Source organism: Zootoca vivipara, chromosome 7 (genome assembly GCF_963506605.1).
Source record: "Zootoca vivipara chromosome 7, rZooViv1.1, whole genome shotgun sequence".
NCBI lineage: Eukaryota > Metazoa > Chordata > Lepidosauria > Squamata > Lacertidae > Zootoca > Zootoca vivipara.
Window position 1 is genome coordinate 24,828,117 of NC_083282.1, and position 20,003 is coordinate 24,848,119.

At 44.8% G+C, this 20,003-nt stretch overlaps 1 protein-coding gene across 3 annotated transcripts in view; it reads right to left on the reverse strand.

The window, feature by feature from the left end:
- LRRC8D (leucine rich repeat containing 8 VRAC subunit D) overlaps positions 1 to 20,003 on the reverse strand; it is a 184,668-nt gene that overhangs the window by 71,254 nt on the left and 93,411 nt on the right. The window contains exon 1 of one of the 3 annotated variants that reach the window (XM_035121925.2): positions 7,772 to 8,005. The exons of 1 other annotated variant lie outside the window; for it this stretch is intronic. The gene's annotated coding sequence lies outside the window, so the exon portion shown is untranslated. One more of the 3 variants, XM_035121928.2, reaches the window with a different exon arrangement.

A 20,003-nucleotide genomic window follows, 5' to 3' on the forward strand; every position in this document is an offset into this window, starting at 1 on the left:
CTGCTTCTAGGTACTTATGTAACTTGCCTGCTTGAGCATTTTGGTGGTGTCATCATAAGAGAAGCGGCTAAGATACAACTTAAGCGGCCCTGTTTATCCACAGAACACTATTCCACAGTAAACATATGAGATTAATGCGCCCTAATTCCTCCAAACACCTGGACACACTGTGCAGAAGTTGGGGCTAAATGAGGCTGAATGAATGCAGTCAACAGGCATTTTGCACTGTAAGTAGCAGCCATGGGGTGGGTGGGAGCAGCAGCAGGGTTCTGGAGTCAGCAGTTTCTTCCTCCTCCTGCAGTGGACCCAACAATGAATATATATATATCAGGAGTTATTACTGTACTACCAAATAGATCCCATATCCATTTCAGATAGGTCTTCAGTCAATCATATAATTCTTGACTTCCTCCATTTCCCTGAACTCTAAAATAATAATAATAAAACCCAAAATTTATGAGCTCACCCACCCAGCATATTTTCAAAACTTTTTAAGAGTGAAGTGAAGACAAGACAAGGCAGACATTCCAAGATGGATGGGAGCAGCCTGAACATGTTTTTTTTTTCCTGCCCTGGAAAAAGAACGCCTCAGAATGCAGCAAATAAATGTTCAGACCACTTCTACTGAACTTTGGAATGAATGCCAATCTCTTCACCACATATTCGTTATTTTGACTTGATCAACTACCGTAGTTCTCAAATATATAATCTCAGCTGTAAAAAATTCAGACCATGGAGGTTCCCTACCGGGTAGACATTCTCTTGAGTTCACATATCCATTTTATAATTTGGACAGATGACATTGTGGACGTTTCCCACAACTCAAAGGAATCTAACATACTACTCTAACGAAAGCAAAGTCCATGCATCAATGCAGCTATGTGAAATTTAACTGGATAGATTATGTATGTACTTGTCCCAAACACTTAATAAATAACTTCTTGGCTACGGGAGTTGCTGGAAGGAGGCGTACATGGCGCCATCCAACCAGACTCCACTCTGGATTTGTGTACGGTTTACGCCAGGCATCCCCAAACTTCGCCCCTCCAGATGTTTTGAGACTACAATTCCCATCATCCCTGACCACTGGCCCTACTAGCTAGGGATCATGGGAGTTGTAGTCCAAAAACATCTGGAGGGCCGAGGTTGAGGACGCCTGTCCTAGATGGGCTACCTTCCCAGGATGACAAGCCCCATTTGCCCCTCACTTCCCCCTACAGCACTTGCAGAAACAACCTTCTTGACCGCTGGACTCGCTATTGGTCTTGTCTGCTCAATCTGCCAGAGGCTGTTTTCGCATGCAGAGGAAGTCCCTAACTTACCAAGCATTTCAGACCCATTGGCTACCCTCACCTGGTGTAGCTGGCCAATGGAAGCCGTTCCCAGGATGCAGCTGCTGTTGCGTGCTGACAGCTTCTACAAGCCACAGGCGAGACCTGAGTGTAAGGTGGGGACCAAAGGTGGACAAACCACCCTGGAAGGAACATGATGTGTCCCCCACCAGAGGTACTACCTCTCCCCTAACACCCCGCACACCCAAACAACATGAGAGAATGAGGTATCCTGCAATCAGGTGCCACACTGAAGCACACACTTAAAACTTCTGCAAAGGCTTGATTCCAACACTTTTCAGGAAGGTAATTTCATATTGAGCACCTGAAGCTATGTGCAGGTAAAAACTTTACATCTCTGTGCACAGCTTGCCTGTCAGTGTCGATTTGGCACTACCGTGATGTTCATCTGCCCTGCACAAATTGTGCTCTGAACATCTGGAAATAGCTCGGACGGAGACAGAACCCTCCAGTTCCCAAGGAATGAAAATGTCAGGATGCAAATGCCGAATAATGGAATTGTGGCTACTGCAGCCATATTTATGCCCATTCCATGAGCACCAACTTGCATACAGCATAGCACAGATGCTTTGTGATCGTGAATATGGGAGAGCAATAAGGTTCGTTTGCTTGTTTTGCAAATGGGCTGCCTCTGTTGGTTGCTGCGTGGTCTATCTATACTGCCAAGTTGTCAGTGTCTTTTAAAGTGTTGATTCGCGAGGCTCCTGGATGGGATAAAACACAGCACGCATACCAATATCCAATATTAATAAGCTAAATGCCATTCATTATTAAAACTGTGTACGGATCAGATAGTCAAGTGAATATGCAGTTAGGGCTTCACGGGTCAAAATGATCTTCTGATCAGGGAGCAGCAAATGATCAAATCTCCTCTGCCTCCTACAGATCCTGGTAAACATTAGTGCATAGTTTGGGGGGGGGGAGACACTATTACCCGAACAAGGGAAGAAAACACACACAAACACAATGGGCGGCATAAGTAAACTCTGCAATAAAAACCTGTGCAAAATAAAACCAGGCTGTTCATCAGTCCAGGCACAGCCTAAATCCTCAAGACCCCGTCTAATCTTCGGGGATTAGGGCTAGACAATTCTCCTGGGGTTGGTAAAGCACGTTAACAACAAGAAGAAGCTAGTAACGTAGTAACAAGGAAGAGGGTTGTTTTGCAGCTGCCAGGGTGAGCAATGACTAAGGATTCTGAAACGGCAAGAAATTCCTCTCGCAACCCACCACAGAGTGAGAAGGGAAAATGACCAAACAGCAGATGCAATCAAGGAGAAGGGGGGGGGGAGTCACAAAGAAAGGAGGGGGGGAAGTGGGTGGGAGGAGAACTTCTAGACTCTTCAGGGCAACAGTGACTTTTAAAGCAAACCACTTCACCAGAGATGACGAAAGTCTTCAATTCAGGGTTGGTGTTGTTTTATGAAGCCTGCGCCAATTTTTTTTTATAAAAAAAAACAAATTCTCAGGACGTCTTTAAAGGCGGAAACCTGTGCAATTCAATAAGGATATCGAGTTTGCAGGTTTGATTGTTTTTAAGATGTCTCACCCGCCCCCACCCCCCTTTCGCTATGAGGTACCGGGACGCTGTTGCAGCGTTACAATCAAGCAATTAAAAGGAAATAAAAGACGTAAGTCAGTTGTGCATGCAATTATAAAAGCAAGTAAGGCAATTCCAAGGAAAAGCAGCACAGTGAAGATTGACCAAAACAAAAGAGACGCATCCCCCCCCCCACACACACACAAATCCCACCTGTCCAAGGCCTGAGTCAAGCAGTGAGTCTTCAGCATAGTATGGAACTTATATAATGAAGAAGCCAGAAGCATTTCTGCTGGGAGGGAGATTCACAATTTAGGGGCTACCACAGAGAATGCCCTGTCCGGGTGGCCCACACATCTTACGAGTTGCAGCATTACCAAGGAAGCCCTTGTGAAAAGCAATTTTATTATTAATTATCCATTAAACACCTAAACTTTCCAAGCACTGTACATGAACAATAATGTAAAGAAATAAGACAGTCTATATCAGGGTGGTTCAATGTGTGGCCTGAGGGCTACATGTGGCCCTCAAGGCCTTTTTTGGTGACCCTCGGCAACATTTGATGCTCTCCCCCCACCCCACCCCAGGCTGCCTGCCCAAAGCTGGGTAAGCAAGATGCTGGGCTTTGGGAAGGAGGCGTGAAGGCTCTGACAGGGTCCCAGAGTCCTCCTGCCTCCTTCCCAAAGCCTAGTTAGCATTTTCCCAGCTTTGGGAAGGAAGTGGGAGGGCTCAGAATCTAACAGGCACAAGACTAGATAAGTGAAGAGGAAAAGAAGCAAATTCAGGGATCAGTTCTTGAAATTACAGCAAGTCACATAATTGTTATGGTAACGACTACCTGAAGTTGCTCCTAAAGAGACAATTCTGGGAACTCAGGGAATCTTGGTGAAAAAGGATCCAAGCAGGTGTTCCTTGTCGTGTTTTAATCTAGCTAAATTACAGATAGTCCAACCATTCACCCTGCTAAAGGAAGGGAGGGGGAACCAAGTAGGATATGAAGTGGCTCACTGCTACCAATGTAGATGATGGCTATGTAGTCATAATTAGATGATTAAATATGAAGTTTTTAAAAATGGTAGCAATGTCCCTGCAGGCTAGCCTTCCCCAACCTAATGCCAGCCAGATGTTTTGGTTGACAAGTCCTATCTTCTGCAGTCGGCATGGCCAACAGCAAGAGATGGTGAGAGTTGAAGTCGAAAACATCTGAAGCCATCAGATTGAACAAAGCCACAATATACCATGGTTACACTACAACAATGGTTACGCTACAATTTTCAGAGTGGGTTTCAGAAACCATAATATGCATACAACCAACTTCAGAAGGTGGAAGTTGGGGCATTTCACAGGATCCACTGCCCTAACAAGACTATCATTTCAACTTCACAAAGTCGTAGAGAATTGTGTTTGCAGGTTCCGATTTTTCCAGGTGAAGTGGCTTCATTGACGGCGCCATGCTCAAGAGCCCCCAAATCCTGGAGCCAGGACTGTTTGTGCCTTATATTTCCAGCACACAATTTCACCCTTATTGGTATTTTTGAAATCATGCTTGCTGTTGTTCTTTGCTCGCTCCAGAAGTCCTCTTTCCTTCTCTTTTTGACCGTTTGGGGAAGTAAAGACAAAGAAGCAAACAAAAAAATCTGCTTTCATAACCGTTTTAAGTTTCATAACTATGGGAACAGAGCTCCCACAGTATGAGCACTCCATCCATAAAAATTATACGCACAATTTCTCCACACGTCAACAAATAAGATTCTATTTTGGCAGTGCTGCTAGAGCGACAGCCATTCCGCTTGTGACAGCCAAATTCAATGGACGGCTTTGGCTGTGAAAGTATTGTACCATGTTAACCTATCGGATGCTGTTTTCTCCTGCAACACTAGTTCAACTTGTGCAGAAAATTCAGCTTGTAGAACAACGCTGGCTCCCCCACTTCCCAAGCAAAGACGACATTTGATCTCACCCAATGTATGTATTCTAGGTTACACGTGTGTTGCAATGAGGGGGGGGGCACTGTACAAACACCACAGAAGTGTTGCATCAGCCATTTTTCACCGACTTTCTGCTGCCCACAAACTTCTCATCTTTTTTTTTTGCAGGCCTTTACAAACAGCCTTAAAAAGATCCTAAAAACAATCTCACACTCAAAGGTGGACAAATGGCACTACAGAATAGTTAGACATCCACCAGCCGCACCTCAACATTAATTATAGTCACCAGTGATGTGGAGCAAGAAGCATTCCATCTGCTGCTTTGTTTTTTTCTGTCAAATGCCAGCCAAATGGGCAGCCTGGAAGTGTCATTATTTCCCCTCATGACTATTCCTAGAAAGATGCATGCATAAACATAAATACACAGCTGTTTGGGGCATGCAAAAAATTGTGCTTTAATTTTCAGTGCCGACATTATTTTAAAAAACCAGTTTTAAACAATGTAAGGAAGTATATGCTCTTGAGTTGTCATATTCCAAAATACTTAATAAGTATTCCAAAATAATTTCCAAGTAAACCTTCAAATAGATATAATTTATACTACATAAACAGCACTTGAACTACCCCTCAAAAGCCAAGTATTACAAATACTATTTGGGCGACGGGGGGTGGGGAATACAAGTCAAATAGCACACTAAATTAGACCCCAATCAATTTAGGACATTTTTTAAAAAACCCTCAATCTTTCCAAGAAAATCCTCATCAGACACATTGAACGCAGATTGTCAATCACATGCTAGTAACTCCTAGCAAATAAGTATATTTCTAAACCTTACATGCCTTGCCAAAAGTCAAATTAGATCCAAGAGGCACATCTTATCCTGCCAGAAATTCATACTGAAATTCTCAACTTTCTCTTTTCTAGTTGGTATAACACTAAGCAGTGTTTTATCTCCCAAAAAGATGGGAAAGAGTAAAGAACTTGCATAGCTTGGCCTGAGACTTCAGCTTGGCGTGAGACTACTTATTCACTATTAACCAGCTACATTGTGGGCAGGCTACTGGAACCAAGCTTTTGACGTGCCTATTTTCGCAATGTGGAACAACATATTGTTTCCCATGGCATAAATGACTGGTGGAAGGAACCATGCAGTAATGGAGCAACTCCTAATGAAAGGGCAAAAGGCTTTCTGCCCTTAACCACCTTGCATTCCCACTTCCATAGCTCTGCCCTGCCTCCTGTTCTCTTGCAGCAGAGGTTACTGAACCAGGGAGAAATGAACCCACCTTCCTTCCTTCCTTCCTGCCTGCCTGCCTGCCTGCCTGCCAGTCAATCATTATTATTTCTTTCATATCGGCTGCAAAATTAGTTACCCCTTTTTGCTCTCTGCTGCAGATTCTATTCTCTGTGCTATATTTATGGATGTCCCTGAGGCAAGTCACTATTGGCAGGAGGAGGAGGAGGAGGAGAGAGAGAGAGAGAGAGAGAGAGAACAAAGGACTTTCACAAAGGAATTTAATCTCAGTATATTAGCCTTCCCAGCTTCAGCGGACTTGCTAAACTGCTGGATGCATTCCAATTGCCCTGCACAATGCCAGCATGAGCTGGAAGCATCAGATCTGGTAACAAGATGCATCATATCCTAGTGAAGTGGCAAAGGCTCTGAGCATTTCTCACAAGCCAGCATCATCTGCTCTGGATTCCTTTGGCCCATTAGATATACAGTAATGCATCATTCGGAGGCATCTGCATCATTTCTTACTCTTGTGGGGCCACTCACACCAGCTCCTCATTTCCCCTTCCAATAAGCATGCCAAAGAACACTTCCTTTACACCTGCCTATTTAAACCAGGGGGTGGAAGGTTCCAAATCCAATTGGGACGTTTGACTTTCTGAAACAAAGTGGGATGGGGAATTGCGTTCCATTTCTATCGGGTTCAGTGATCTGGAGTATAAGGCTGCTGTTTAACATGCAGCATTTATTTTTGTTATAACTGCTCTAATCTTGCAAATAAAGCTGATTGCAGTCATAAAGTAAGGTCGGGCTATTTGAATTTCCTCCCCACCTTTAATTTGCAAGAACGGCAAAGGACAAGGTAAATGCCGAGGCTGGAAACCTGTGTACTCGGTCCTGGCTGCGTCTTTATGCTGTGGAAGAGATGTCACACTCTGCACGTTGCCAGAGACACTCTTCTCTTTATTATTTCGCATGCTGCATGCGTAACCTCGCCCTCTTAGAAGGGGAAGGCGATGAAATAAGCCGTGACACTCTAGAAGTCTCACGCAGCCCTAGCAGCAGCCGGAAGTTCAGCTGAGGACAAGAGAGGCTGCATCATTTTTTGCAGACAGAGACCTCGCGCGGCACAGAGGCAAAGACTGAACGACAAAAGCACGAGGTCCCCCGCCTCTGACTAGGCACTTAAAGCGCAGCAATATGACAGTCTGTTCAGAAGTGACACCTCAGTGGGTTCAACAAGACTTTACACAGGAGCCACCGAGATCTCTTCGCCATCTCCCCGCAAAAATAAAATATTTGAGGGAGCCGGGACACCCCACAGTTGATGGGCATTGGCATTCGAATGATGTGCGTGCGATCGATTATGTGGGATGGGGTTGCCCCAATATATCTTTCAACTTGGCACTCCTGGAACTTTATTTCTAAGGCTGCGGTCCTTCGCCCACTTACTTACCTGCACGAGCACAGCCAGCAAGTACTGTACCGAGGATAAGGCTGCAAGTAACCAAGTTGGGCAACCTTTCTTTTCCGGCCTCGGCCCTCCAAAGACTACCTTCGGGGATACCAGCACCGAGCTGCCTTGCAAGGGCTGTTGCAAAGGGGCGCGCAAAACCCTCGGCACCGCCGGCGGTGCGGTTTCGCCGGGGATACCCCCCGGGCGCCGCGCGCCAAAGCGCGCCGGGAAATGTCCAGACGCGCCGCGCTTTTACGCACCTCAAAAGTGGGTCACTCCGTCTCCGGCGGCGGAGCCATGAGGAGAGGGGGAGAAGCAGAGGCGGCAAAGCGGAGCCCCAGGAAGCCCAGCTGCCGCGGCGACCCCCGGCTCGGGCTGCACACACCCCACCCCCCTCAATTCCAGGAGCGCGTCTTCGGCCTTGGCGAGAAGAAGAAGAAAAAGAGGAAGACGCGCGGCCGCCCCTTCGCCGCTCTCTCTGCCCCCTTGCAAGCGCCTTCAGCGCATTGGCCGCAGCCAATGGCACCGGCGGCGAAGCCCATGTGATTCCGGGAGACGCCTTTTCCTCTTTTCCCCCACCCCCACTACCCAGGCGCGTGCCCGGGTTCAGGTTCAGGTGCAGGCGCGGCGCGCGACAGGGCCGCCGGCAAGGGGAGCTTGCCACGCGCTTGCTGGCTGGCTGGCCCGGTCCCGTCGCCGCGCCTGCACCTGAACGCTCCAATCAGTGATAAAAACAGAGATATGAAAGCTAGGCGCTAAATTGCACTTTAAGCCTAGGTTATGTAGGGTTGCCATATTTCAAAAAGTAAAAACCAGGACACCCCGAAAGTTATTGAGCTTTTTTAAAGGAAGACCCCAAAATCGAGCTTTTCTGTAGGGAAACCCCAAAACTGTTGAGCTTTTTCTTTCAGGAGACCAAAAAAATATTGGACTTTTCTTTACAAGAATGCCAAAATAAGTGATTTTTCAATTGACTTGCCTAAGATCCAGGACAAAATGCCACTTTTCAGAAACCCCACCACCCCCATGTCCATTCCGCCTTTGAAATCCTGGTAATGTCCAGAAAAATCCGGACATATGGCAGACCTAAGGTTATGGGCGCAACCACAGAATGTCTAGGCACACTTTTTTAATTTAAAAAAATACAGTGCTGAAAATGAATGTACGGCAGATAAAATATTATGTTCATTTCCCACAGGGTCTGGTCCTTCCCCTGCCCACCCCCCTAACATTCTTAAGAGGGTCTCTTCTCTGGTCTTCAGAGAGTAGCTGGAAGTGGGGAGGCAGAAAAAAGCCTCCCTTTCCTTCCATCCGAAATCTTAGGCGCAGTACTGTGTCTGGAGCTCAGAAAAGGCTCACGCTAATGAAATTCCCTGTTGCAATAATGCGCCTAGAACAATGGGAGTTTTGAACGCTGGTCGCCATCGGCCCGGCTGCGGGGACAGGTGCACGTGTGGAGCAGGGTGAGCCTCAGGAATGGCATTTGGCCACGACCCAGATTTGCTCCCAGCCTGCCTGCTTGGCCATTGAATTGGGCCTCTTCCTCCCCCGAGAGCCGCTTAGGATAGCGAATAGTGGTCTGTTAGCTTGCTACACCAAAAGTTCTGCGGCGGTCTTAAAAGGCCAGCAGACGCTTCTGTGGCCTACAGTGGGGCAGTTCCTCAGATACTGCCCTGCCTCAAGAGTTGGAAGGGACCACTAAGCTCATCTAGTCCAACCCCCTGCAATGCAAGAATCTATTTGCCCAGCGGGAGGTTCGAACCTGCAGCACTGAAATTAAGGGTCTTGTGCTCTGCCAGCTGAGCTACCCACAAAGGGTATATAGAGACTGTATAAAGACCGTTATTGCTAAACTGTTAGCAGGAGTGCCAGCTTGGCCCCGCAACCCTGGGTGCCTGGGGCTGTATGGCCCTAGCACCGAAATTTGTGGATGCCCAGCCCCTTCGTGGGGAATTTTGTGGGTGCTCAGGCTCCCAGGGCCCCAGGCAGTTGGCACCTATAACTGTTAGGCCAACTGTTGAGAGATGGAAATAGGCTGGGTGATGCCCTGGGGTTTATGCATTGGAGTAAATGCACTGGATTGTGCTATCAGTCATAATTCTCATACCGTGGTGCCTCGCTAGATGAATTTAATTCGTTCTGTGAGTCAATTCGATTTGCGAACAATTCGTCTAGCGAATCCCATAGGAATGCATTGATTTTTTTTTTTATTTTGCCCATGGGAAACCGCAATTCGCTAGACTAATTTTTCACAAAACGTTAAGCGAAAAATTAGTCTTACAGGGCATTCGTCTAGCGAGGCACCACTGTACTCCTAAGGCTGTAATATTGCACCCAATTACCTGTGAGTAAGCTCCATTAAACTCAAGGGGACTTGCTTCTGAATATAGGATTGCACTGTCAGACTGCAGTTCTATACCTAGGAATAATCCCCTCTGAGCACAGAAAACCGTATTTCCAAGTAAGGATACATAGGGTTGTACTTAAAGCAGGCATCCCCAAACTGCGGCCCTCCAGATGTTTTGGCCTACAACTCCCATGATCCCTAGCTAACAGGACCAGTGGTCAGGGATGATGGGAATTGTAGTCCAAAACATCTGGAGGGCCAAAGTTTGGGGGTGCCTGACTTAAAGGCTGCCACAGTTGAATGAATACCACTGAGCAGGCTGGGACTTACATCTGAGTAAGTATGCATTGGTTTGCACTACATGGGTGCAATCCTAGTCACTTACTTGGAAGTAAGACCATTTAACTCAGTAGGAGCTATTCCTGAGGATGCATGCATAGGGCTGGGCTGCAAAACTCAAAGAATTATTGACTTGAAACCGTCTATTTAAAGTTTCCAAGGGGCAACATCAGCTTCTGAAATCTAAAGAAAATTATACCAATTGTCTCAAACATCCATCTGTGGTTGTATTTTTAACTCGGCTTTTCTTTATGGCAATTAGCTGCGGGTTATTTTAAGCCTTTTAAAAATGCTTGGCCCCAGTCCAATCCAACTCAATTATTTTTCTCACTCAGCTGCTTCTCATTTATATTATTTTTGGCCAGCTGTGAAAAGGCCTCACTTGTTGCTTCCACTGTGTTTATTTGTTGTGTTTGGTTTTATTGACTGTGACAGTGGGGTGGACTTAACACGCTGAGTGTCGTTTCTGCTGCTTGGCCTCCATGCTGGGGAGAAAAAGTGGGTTAGCACTGAGAGACATAACAAACAATAATATATTTTTTAAAACTGACTGGAAAATCTTGGGCTGGCCGTTAGCAGGATGAAACCATTAAAAGTGAAAGAAAATTATCAACTGAGGTTTGACCAGACATAATGAAGATGGATAGATATTGGGGACCAAAGTTTTAAAGATGAATCTAGAATCAATGGGCCTTTTTGCACATCACAGTCAACCATAGTTAATGGTTTACCATGAACACCAATCTGGGTTGTTTGGGTCACAGTAAACCACAAGCCGTAGTCAGTTACTGATAATTGTTTATTAGACCGAAATAAACCACAACCCCCAGTTTGGACATAATCATAGCTGCCAAGTTATCCCTTTTTTACAGGGATTTTCCCTTATGCTGAATAGGCTTCCTCGCGAGAAAAGCGAAAACTTGGCAGCTATGGACATAATGCTAAGCCGGGAATCCTGGTTTATTTCCCTGGTTTATTTGCTTTCCTGGGGTGAATGCCATAAAACTCAGTGGAGCTTACTTTTCAGTAGGCATGTATGGGATTGTAAATCTCTACCAACTCTACTGCAATTGACTTGTGTCATATGTTTGTCACGCAGTCACACAGAATAAGGGGCGGCTTTTGTGAAGATGACTTTGGGGAAATACACAACTCCATTTCCATGAAGACAACTCAGCTTCTTAGTCCGCTGACAGAAAGGAAACATCCTAGATTTGCCTGAGTAAGATGCAAAGTGAAGCAAACTGCTCTAAAGCAACGTTCTTCAGGAGAAAGTTGAGGGGAGAAACATGCAGGCAAACACAGCTAAAAGAGAAATTGCACTAAATGGATTTTAACCTTTGGAGATACCTGTTAATTAACAACCGTGGCAATGTGATAGAAAAGGTTCAAAGTTTCAGATTAACTCTGTACAAAACAGGAAGACACAGGAATCTAAGTTACAAAGGATCAAAGATTAATTTGCAGCTCAAAAGCACAGAATGTCTTGTTCTAATTGCATAAATAACAGTGAAAATATGAATGCACATATGAATGATTTTTTTAAAAAAATCAGTATTATTCATGGTTTGTTAAGGTTTGATCCTCTTAATAAGGGAGGGAGACAAAAATAAAGGGGGTGGGGTATGAAGTTGTATGCATTTTACCAGGTTGAGCTTTGTATGATGAGTAAATGGAATCACAATTACACTTTCAAGCCAGCCTGGACTCTGGTTTTCAGTCATGGAAGAACTCAGCACCACAGTCTGCCAGCATGACCTAGAGAGGACCTCTTGATATCCACCATAGGTGATGCTTCACTCTGGGACCATGTTGAATTCTGGGCTCCAGATGTGGACACATCCAATGAAATAAACCTCAGGATCATTCCCCAGTCAAAGCTGCTACTAGCCGGCTTTGAATTTCAGAGATTCTATTCACGGGCAAGTCTCCTCTCTCAAAGGATCATCACTAAAAATGGCATTATCCGGTCCCGCCTGCCCACTTGCAATTGCCAGAGAGGTTTTGCAATTGCCCCTTCCTTATACTGACTCTTCTCTGGAATGCATATCTCTTTCCCCTTTCTTTTTTGCTTTTGCTTTACCAGGAAAACACTACCAAACTTCTCTGCATCCCTTACCATTCTACTATGAGCCAGCCCTGCCTGTTCTTCCACCCTCGATCCAAATTTACCGTATTTTTCTGTGTATAAGATGCCTCCATGTATAAAGCGCCTCCTATTTTGGGGGACTCCGAATCAAGAAAACACCCCTCAGCACTACCCATGTATAAGACGAGCCCCAATTCTAAACCTAATTTTTTGGTTTAAAAACAAACAAACAAAACCCTAGTCTTATACACGGGAAAATACAGTAATTGTTCTCTCTGGCCATTTCCTTCCAAAACTTTGCACAAGCTTCTTCAAAACAACCCACCGGTTTCCCCCTCCTCAGTATATTTTTGTTCCATGTTTCTCCCCTTATTTCTGCTAAGAAAGCTACATAGCTCACAGGGTGGGCTGCTTTGAGATCTCCAGAGCTGAACTCTGCCTATTTTTATTTAATAAAAATTTTTAAAATGCCCATCTGTACCCTTCTTTCCCCCAAAGTCTGCTACACACACACCTGTAATTTATTTGCGGCATGTCCTCCTCAAAATTTGGACAGAGAGGGAGGTAGAGACGAGGATGATAAGAGGACAAATGTGGTCAGTTTCCCTGGTGCCATTGTCTCCACTGGAACCAGACTGAGGACTGCAGAATTAGATAAATTCACAAGGAAACAGGGACTAGTCATGATAGCTTGAAAGAACTTTCATGTTTCCAGTGGCAGAATTCCTCTAAATGCTGAAGGCAAACCAAAAAGGAGGACTGCTGTCTTTCCTCCCTGCTGCTAAGCTTCCCAGAAACATCTGACCGGCCATTGTTGAAACCAGAATACTAAACTAGATCAACATTTGGTGCAATCGAGAAAGGCCATGGCTTTGTTTTTAATTCAACTCCACTTTATGGTTTATTCAGTAGCGCTAACAATGCCGTGCTTAAAATTGCCTCTTGAATGATTCTCCTTGGCAGAATTAGTCCTGTATCTGGTTACATGAGCTCAGACTTCCAAGTCCAAAACAACCTATTCTCAGAACGGTTCTCAAGATCTGCTTGGAAATATCAGGTACAGAATGTACTTATGCGCTGCATTTTTTGAACTGTTGTGAAACTCTTGCCAATGGAAGGCCTGCGCAAGGGCTTCTGCTTCTGCAATGGGGCTTCCCCCTCTCCTCTCCCTTCCCACCGCTTGGGGTTGGGGTTGGGAGAACCCCCAGAAGAGTGGGGGAGGGGCAATTGTCAACAAGATGATACATTTGCACAGACAAAGTGTTCAACATAGTGTGACACTGAATTCCACCCTTTGTTTTACGCTCCATGGTTGGTCCTTGTCCTGGCAGGCCTAATTAATTCACCTGCAATAAATGATATGCTGTTACATCTGATCAAATTTACAGGATTAGAGCAACTCACAACAATTGGTAGAATTCCTTGTGTCCCCAAGCCTATGACTCCACAAGGAATTTAAAAAGGGTTTTTTTTTGCAATCAATGCAAATGTTGATTTTCTATTTCTACTTTTTCCTCGTTCAGAAAGCTGCATGGGGAAGCCACCTATGAACTGATGTAACCCCGCCAATAAGCACTATACGAGTTGGGTTTTGGTTTTGTACGTATTATTTATTTTATTTAGGAAAAAACAACAACAAAAATGATCAAGGGAAGTAATAGTACCACTGTATTCTGCTCTGGTCAGACCTCACCTGGAGTACTGTGTCCAGTTCTGGGCACCACAGTTCAAGAAGGATACTGACAAGCTGGAACGTGTCCGGAAGAGGGCAACCAAAATGGTCAAAGGCCTGGAAACGATGCCTTATGAGGAACGGCTTAGGGAGCTGGGTATGTTTAGCCTGGAGAAGAGAAGGTTAAGGGGTGATATGATAGCCATGTTCAAATATATAAAAGGATGTCATATAGAGGAGGGAGAAAGGTTTTCTGCTGCTCCAGAGAAGCGGACACGGAGCAATGGATTCAAACTACAAGAAAGAAGATTCCACCTAAACATTAGGAAGAACTTTCTGACAGTCAGAGCTGTTTGGCAGTGGAATTTGCTACCAAGGAGTGTGGTGGAGTCTCCTTCTTTGGAGGTCTTTAAGCAGAGGCTTGACAGGCATATGTCAGGAATGCTTTGTGGTCTCTTCCAACTCTATGATTCTATGTATACTGTCCTGGAAGCAGTACTTCCAGCGTGGTTTGCAAAAGCAAGACAAAATACAAAAATCCACCGAAAGCAGAAGAAGCCAATGTGGTGTCCATGTTACTGGACTATGAATCCCATCGTCCCTGACCATTGATTATGCTGGCTAAGGCTGATGGGAGTTGTAGTTACCTGGGGGCTGCATAACTCCATACCCACCAATATTTCTCTGATGAAAATAGGGACATCCTATGGAAAAGCAGGACATTCTGGGTACAAATTAGAAACGTCTTCTGTAAATCCGGGACTGTCCCTGGAAAATAGGGGCACTTGTAGGGTCTGCATTGTATGACTATAATGGTTTAGGGAATTCAGTTTAAGTATTTCACTTTAGGTATTAAGGGAATCAGGGAGGGTTGATGGGCTTATATTCTAAACGCTGGATGATTGAGTTCAGATGCCTTCAACCTTTCTGGGTCCATGGCTCCCTTGACTAACTCCATTCTTTCTGCGGCACCCCTGGCGAGCTCAGGAGCCCAGTTATGCCATCCCTTTCTTGCAGAGCTGAAAGCCTCTAACCTTTTTGGAACACACTCCCTTGTGGAGCATTCCCTCAGCCTCCTCTCCTCTCCTTGGGAGTCCTCTGGGCAGCCACTGGTCTCTGAGCTGCCCCCCCCCCACCTCAAAGAGAGGTACCTCTTCACACCGCCCCAAAGGGGCTGGGGAAGCACCCCCTGGTCAGACCCAGAGGCACCATCCCCTTGGGGCGATTGTAGCCAGGGCAGCTGCTGCAACAAATAGCCGTGCAAGCCTTTGGGAGGCAGCGACACAAGAGGGCATCAGAGGAGGGAGGGAAGGAAAGAGGGACAGAGGCCAGTGTTGCCTGCGGCACCCCTGACCATCATTCAAGGCACCCCAGGGTGCCACGACACACTGGTTGAAAACCACTGGTTTAGTTCATAAAGGTAAAGGTTGGTCCAGTTGCAGACAACTCTGGGGTTGCGCGCTCATCTCGCTCTATAGGCCGAGGGAGCTGGCGTTTGTCCACAGACAGCTTTCAGGTTATGTGGCCAGCATGACTAAGCCGCTTCTGGCGAACCAGAGCAGCACATGGAAACACCGTTTATCTTCCCACTGTAGTGGTACCTATTTATCTACTTGCACTTTGACGTGCTTTCAAACTGCTAGGTAGGCAGGAGCTCCGTCGCGGGGATTCGAACCGCCGACCTTCTGATCGGAAAGCCCTAGGCTCTGTGGTTTAGACCGCAGCGCCACCCGCGTCCCAGTTTAGTTCATAGCTATTTCTGGGGGGGGTGGGGAAATAAGTTGCTTCAATAGCTTTCATATTCAATCACTAGGTGCCAGGCAAAATTCTGGTTCAGGCTGTTGCCTATTACGGTATATCAGTTGCCGTTTCTGAACCCACACAGCTGCTGTAGATCATTTCAGCAATTCATTCTGGTTGTGACTAGAGCATGTGACCAATATCAGATCCTCAGCTTACTGTGACCAACTTCTGATCACTTTCTGTATCTCTGAGATACTTAAAAATGGAGACTGAATAATACTGCTGAATAATGGTTTCAGAGAACAGTAACGTTTTCTTCTTCTCAAAGAGCTCCCTCTACTGTCCAGTGTTCTTATTTTTATTTTGTTTTAATACACAATAAGACTTGGGCTCCCGTTGCTCAGTCCCTGCTCCTGCCCACCTAGCAGTTCGATAAATAGGTGCAAGTAGATAAATAGGTACTGCTACAGAGGGAAGGTAAACGGTGTTTCCGTGTGCTGCTCTGGTTCGCCAGAAGCAGCTTTGTCATGCTGGCCACATGACCTGGAAGCTGTACGCCGGCTCCCTCGGCCAATAACGCGAGATGAACGCCGCAACCCCAGAGTCAGTCATGACTGGACCTAATGGTCAGGGGTCCCTTTACCTTTACCTTTAAGACTTGAAGTACTGAACTGAAGCTATATAGGCAAAAAAGTGGATCTTTTAGGGTTGCCATACCTGACAACCTACCCCCAAAATAGTGATTTTAAGCTATTTGAGCTGTTTCTGCTGCTTTTCCCATACATCCAGGTTTTTCCTGACATTTTGCCCATTCAGCAAAATCCCCACCACCACGCCATTTTTACACACAGAAACCAGGACATGTCAGGAATTTTCCTGATGTATGGCAAGCCTAGGATCATTCAAACACTTCTTCTTACATCCCGCTATCACTCCTTCTCCCAATTAAAACATTAATTTTAATGTTAGCAAAACAATTGAACACTTCATTCTTTAAATATCCTTCTTTTCTGAAATCATTTTTATTTAGTTTTACAAATATAATTTTATAACAATTCAAATGCATATCCATATATAGAGATTATGGTACTCTGAATCTCAAGACTTCCCCCACCCCCTCCATGGGTCCTATTGTTCACATTTAAAACTGCATATTATTCCATAGTCTATTTTTTATATCAATTCATATTGTCCATAACATTCTTATATTACAAGTGAGATTAAAATCCTACTAATGTTTTCATCTCCTTGCAGTGGTCCTGTAGATAGATTATAAACCAACCAGATTTAACTGAAAAGAGTAGAATATCAGATAACATAAATAAGCTGTTGAATGTAATCTGGGTGACATAAATACATATAAAGTTTTCAGTGAGGAAGTATTGATGATGTTGTTGTTGTTTAGTCGTTTAGTCGTGTCCGACTCTTCGTGACCCCATGGACCATAGCACGCCAGGCACTCCTGTCTTGCACTGCCTCCCACAGTTTGGTCAAACTCATGTTCGTAGCTTCGAGAACACTGTCCAACCATCTCGTCCTCTGTCGTCCCCTTCTCCTAGTGCCCTCCATCTTTCCCAACATCAGGGTCTTTTCCAGGGAGTCTTCTCTTCTCATGAGGTGGCCAAAGTATTGGAGCCTCAGCTTCACGATCTGTCCTCATTATCATATTGATGATAATGAAAGGTATCTATTAATGACTCTATCAAAGTCTGCTGTTTAGACACTGGATAGAATTATTTTATGAAGCTCTTGGAGTGTTTTTTTTTAAGGTGGGGGTCAACCTCTGACTGGGGTTACAGAAAAAGACCTAGATGGGATGACTCTGATCTCTTATATATTGGACCACTAAGTATATCAATGTGAGTAATTCAGAAAATAAAATGAATGCACCTAGATAGAATAACATTGGTATAAAATACTATTTTATATGCTATTTGTTCCACCCAAATCATATGTTATAGTTATTAATGTAAATAGCTTCTGAACAAAAGTTTGCGATGGACATCCCAAAGGCTTTAGAAAAATATTTGGTGACAAAAAATTACTGGGAAAAGGTGAGTTGTCAATGACGAAGACCTGATATATGCAAAGGAAATAAGGAGTTGACTTTGTTAAAGTTGCCCTGTTTGAAGGTCCAGTAAAATATTTAAGGAGCAAGATCTTCTAGTTATGATGAATTATTTGAAACAAGCATCTTTGCACTTATCATCGCTTATGAATTCTAATAAACAAACCAACCGAAATCATTGCAGTTGGAGTTGTTAGAATAATGGTTAAAATCAGTGCAGTTTTGAAAGATTCAGCCCATCATCTTTGAGATTCTTTGCAGGTCTGTGATTCTGTGATACAGCTGTGATACAGATTCCTATTCAGTCGTCAGAAGGGGGGAAATTGTGTGTGTGTCCAGATAAGTCCATATAATGGACACTAGGGGGCTTTGCTGCATCTCTGAAAAACTGTTGTACAGGCAGTGGTGTTCTTGGTCAGCAAAATGTTATTTACCGGTACAGAGCAAGTTACATTACATCACTGTAGGAACAGAGAACCTGTGGGTCCTCCAGATGTTGTTGGACTCCAACTCCCATCAGCCCCAGTCACAGGGTCAGGGATGATGGAACTTGTATTCCAGCAACACCTGGAGCACCATAGGTTCTCCATCCCTGGGGTCGACATCTGTCCTGATATAATTTGTATTTGAGTCACACTGAACTCTTCAAAAGTCAGACCTTCAGTAAACTGCTGATTGAAGATTGAGTAATTCTAAACCTGGATAGCTCAGTTGGTTAGGGTAGGGTGCTGATCAGGGGTGCAAGCTTGGCCCCGTGACTGTGGGTGCCATGCAGTGTGCATGGCCCTAGGACCAAAACTTGTTGGTGCCCTGTCCCTTCATGGAGAATCTTGTGGGTGCCCAGGGCCCCAGGGAGTTGGCACCTATGGTGCTGATAATGACAAGGTTGCAAGTTCGATCCCCGTATGAGACAGCTGCATATTCCTGCACTGCAGGGGGTTGGGACTAGAATTCAGGGGTGCCCAAACTTTTTTCAAAGAGGGCCATATTTGATGAAGTGAACATGCGTGAGAGCTGACCAAAGTTGTTGACTGTTTTTTTAGGATTGAAGTTGTTGAACTTTTGGGGGGATAAACTGCCACAGGGGCTGGATTAAACCAACCGGCGGGCCGGATTAGGCCCCCAAAACGAACTTCAGACATGCCTGGACTAGATGTTCCTCAGGGTCCCTTCTAACTCTACCTTTCTATGATTTCTGCATTTTAGACAGGATTATAAAACCTGCTGTTTAGAAAGTTGCCTCCTTGCACCCTAAGGTTTCACCCAGTGCTGTCAAAGCTATGAACAGTGAAATTAATAACGGGTTTATGCATACTTAACTTGCCGAGTGCAAGGAGTCTTGACTAAAAATGAACAAATAAATACTTTGTGTGTCCACGTCTAATCTTGCCCCTTTCTAAAATTTATTTATTGCTGTGTGCGTTTCTTTTTGTAAATCAACCAAAGAATAAAATAGAATCGAGATTAAGGTTTCTTCTTGGGACAGTGGAGGGTATGTGTGCTGTTGGTTAGTGGAAATGCTCTGCGGGTGGGGTGGGGGGACAAAAATGCAGGCTTGAGGAGGGTCAGTTGTAGGGGAGTGAGAAATGTCCTTATTTTCTTCTGAGGAGTGTTAGAAGGTATGTACTATGAATACACCGATCAGTAGACCCAGTGGCTTTTCAACGTGACTCCAGCTTAATCTCAGCCACTTTCTTAAAATTATAAACCATAGCTCATGACCCATTTAGAAGTTCAAAACAAACCACTGGTCAGAACGCAGAAAGGGCAGCGCCTCCTTTTATTGCATTTCCTGTTGATGAAAAGCAGAAGCCTGGGGGGCGGGGGGGGATCAGATAGTTCTTAGAATCCTGTCTGGCTTGCACAGAAATGATGAGCATATTAGCAAATAGACTTATGGCTACTCTGCCCTTTTACCCTCTATTAATTTTGATGATTAAGGATGGCATGGAAAATAAATTCTGACATGAATATGGGGCAGTACACAGAAGCAGCACACTGCCAAAACAAGAGCAAATTACTCAGAAGCATATGTGGACTGTGTAAACAGAAAATGAAGGGATGAGAAAGGGCACCTCTGCTGATTCATTATCTTATTTATCTTATCTCAGCAGAATCATCCTGTAAGACAAAAAGGATACAAATTGGATATCCCACCCACCCCCGTTTACAAATAACTCTGATAAATCAGAACATTTCCTACCACTGTTACTGTTAGATTATCTTCACTCAGT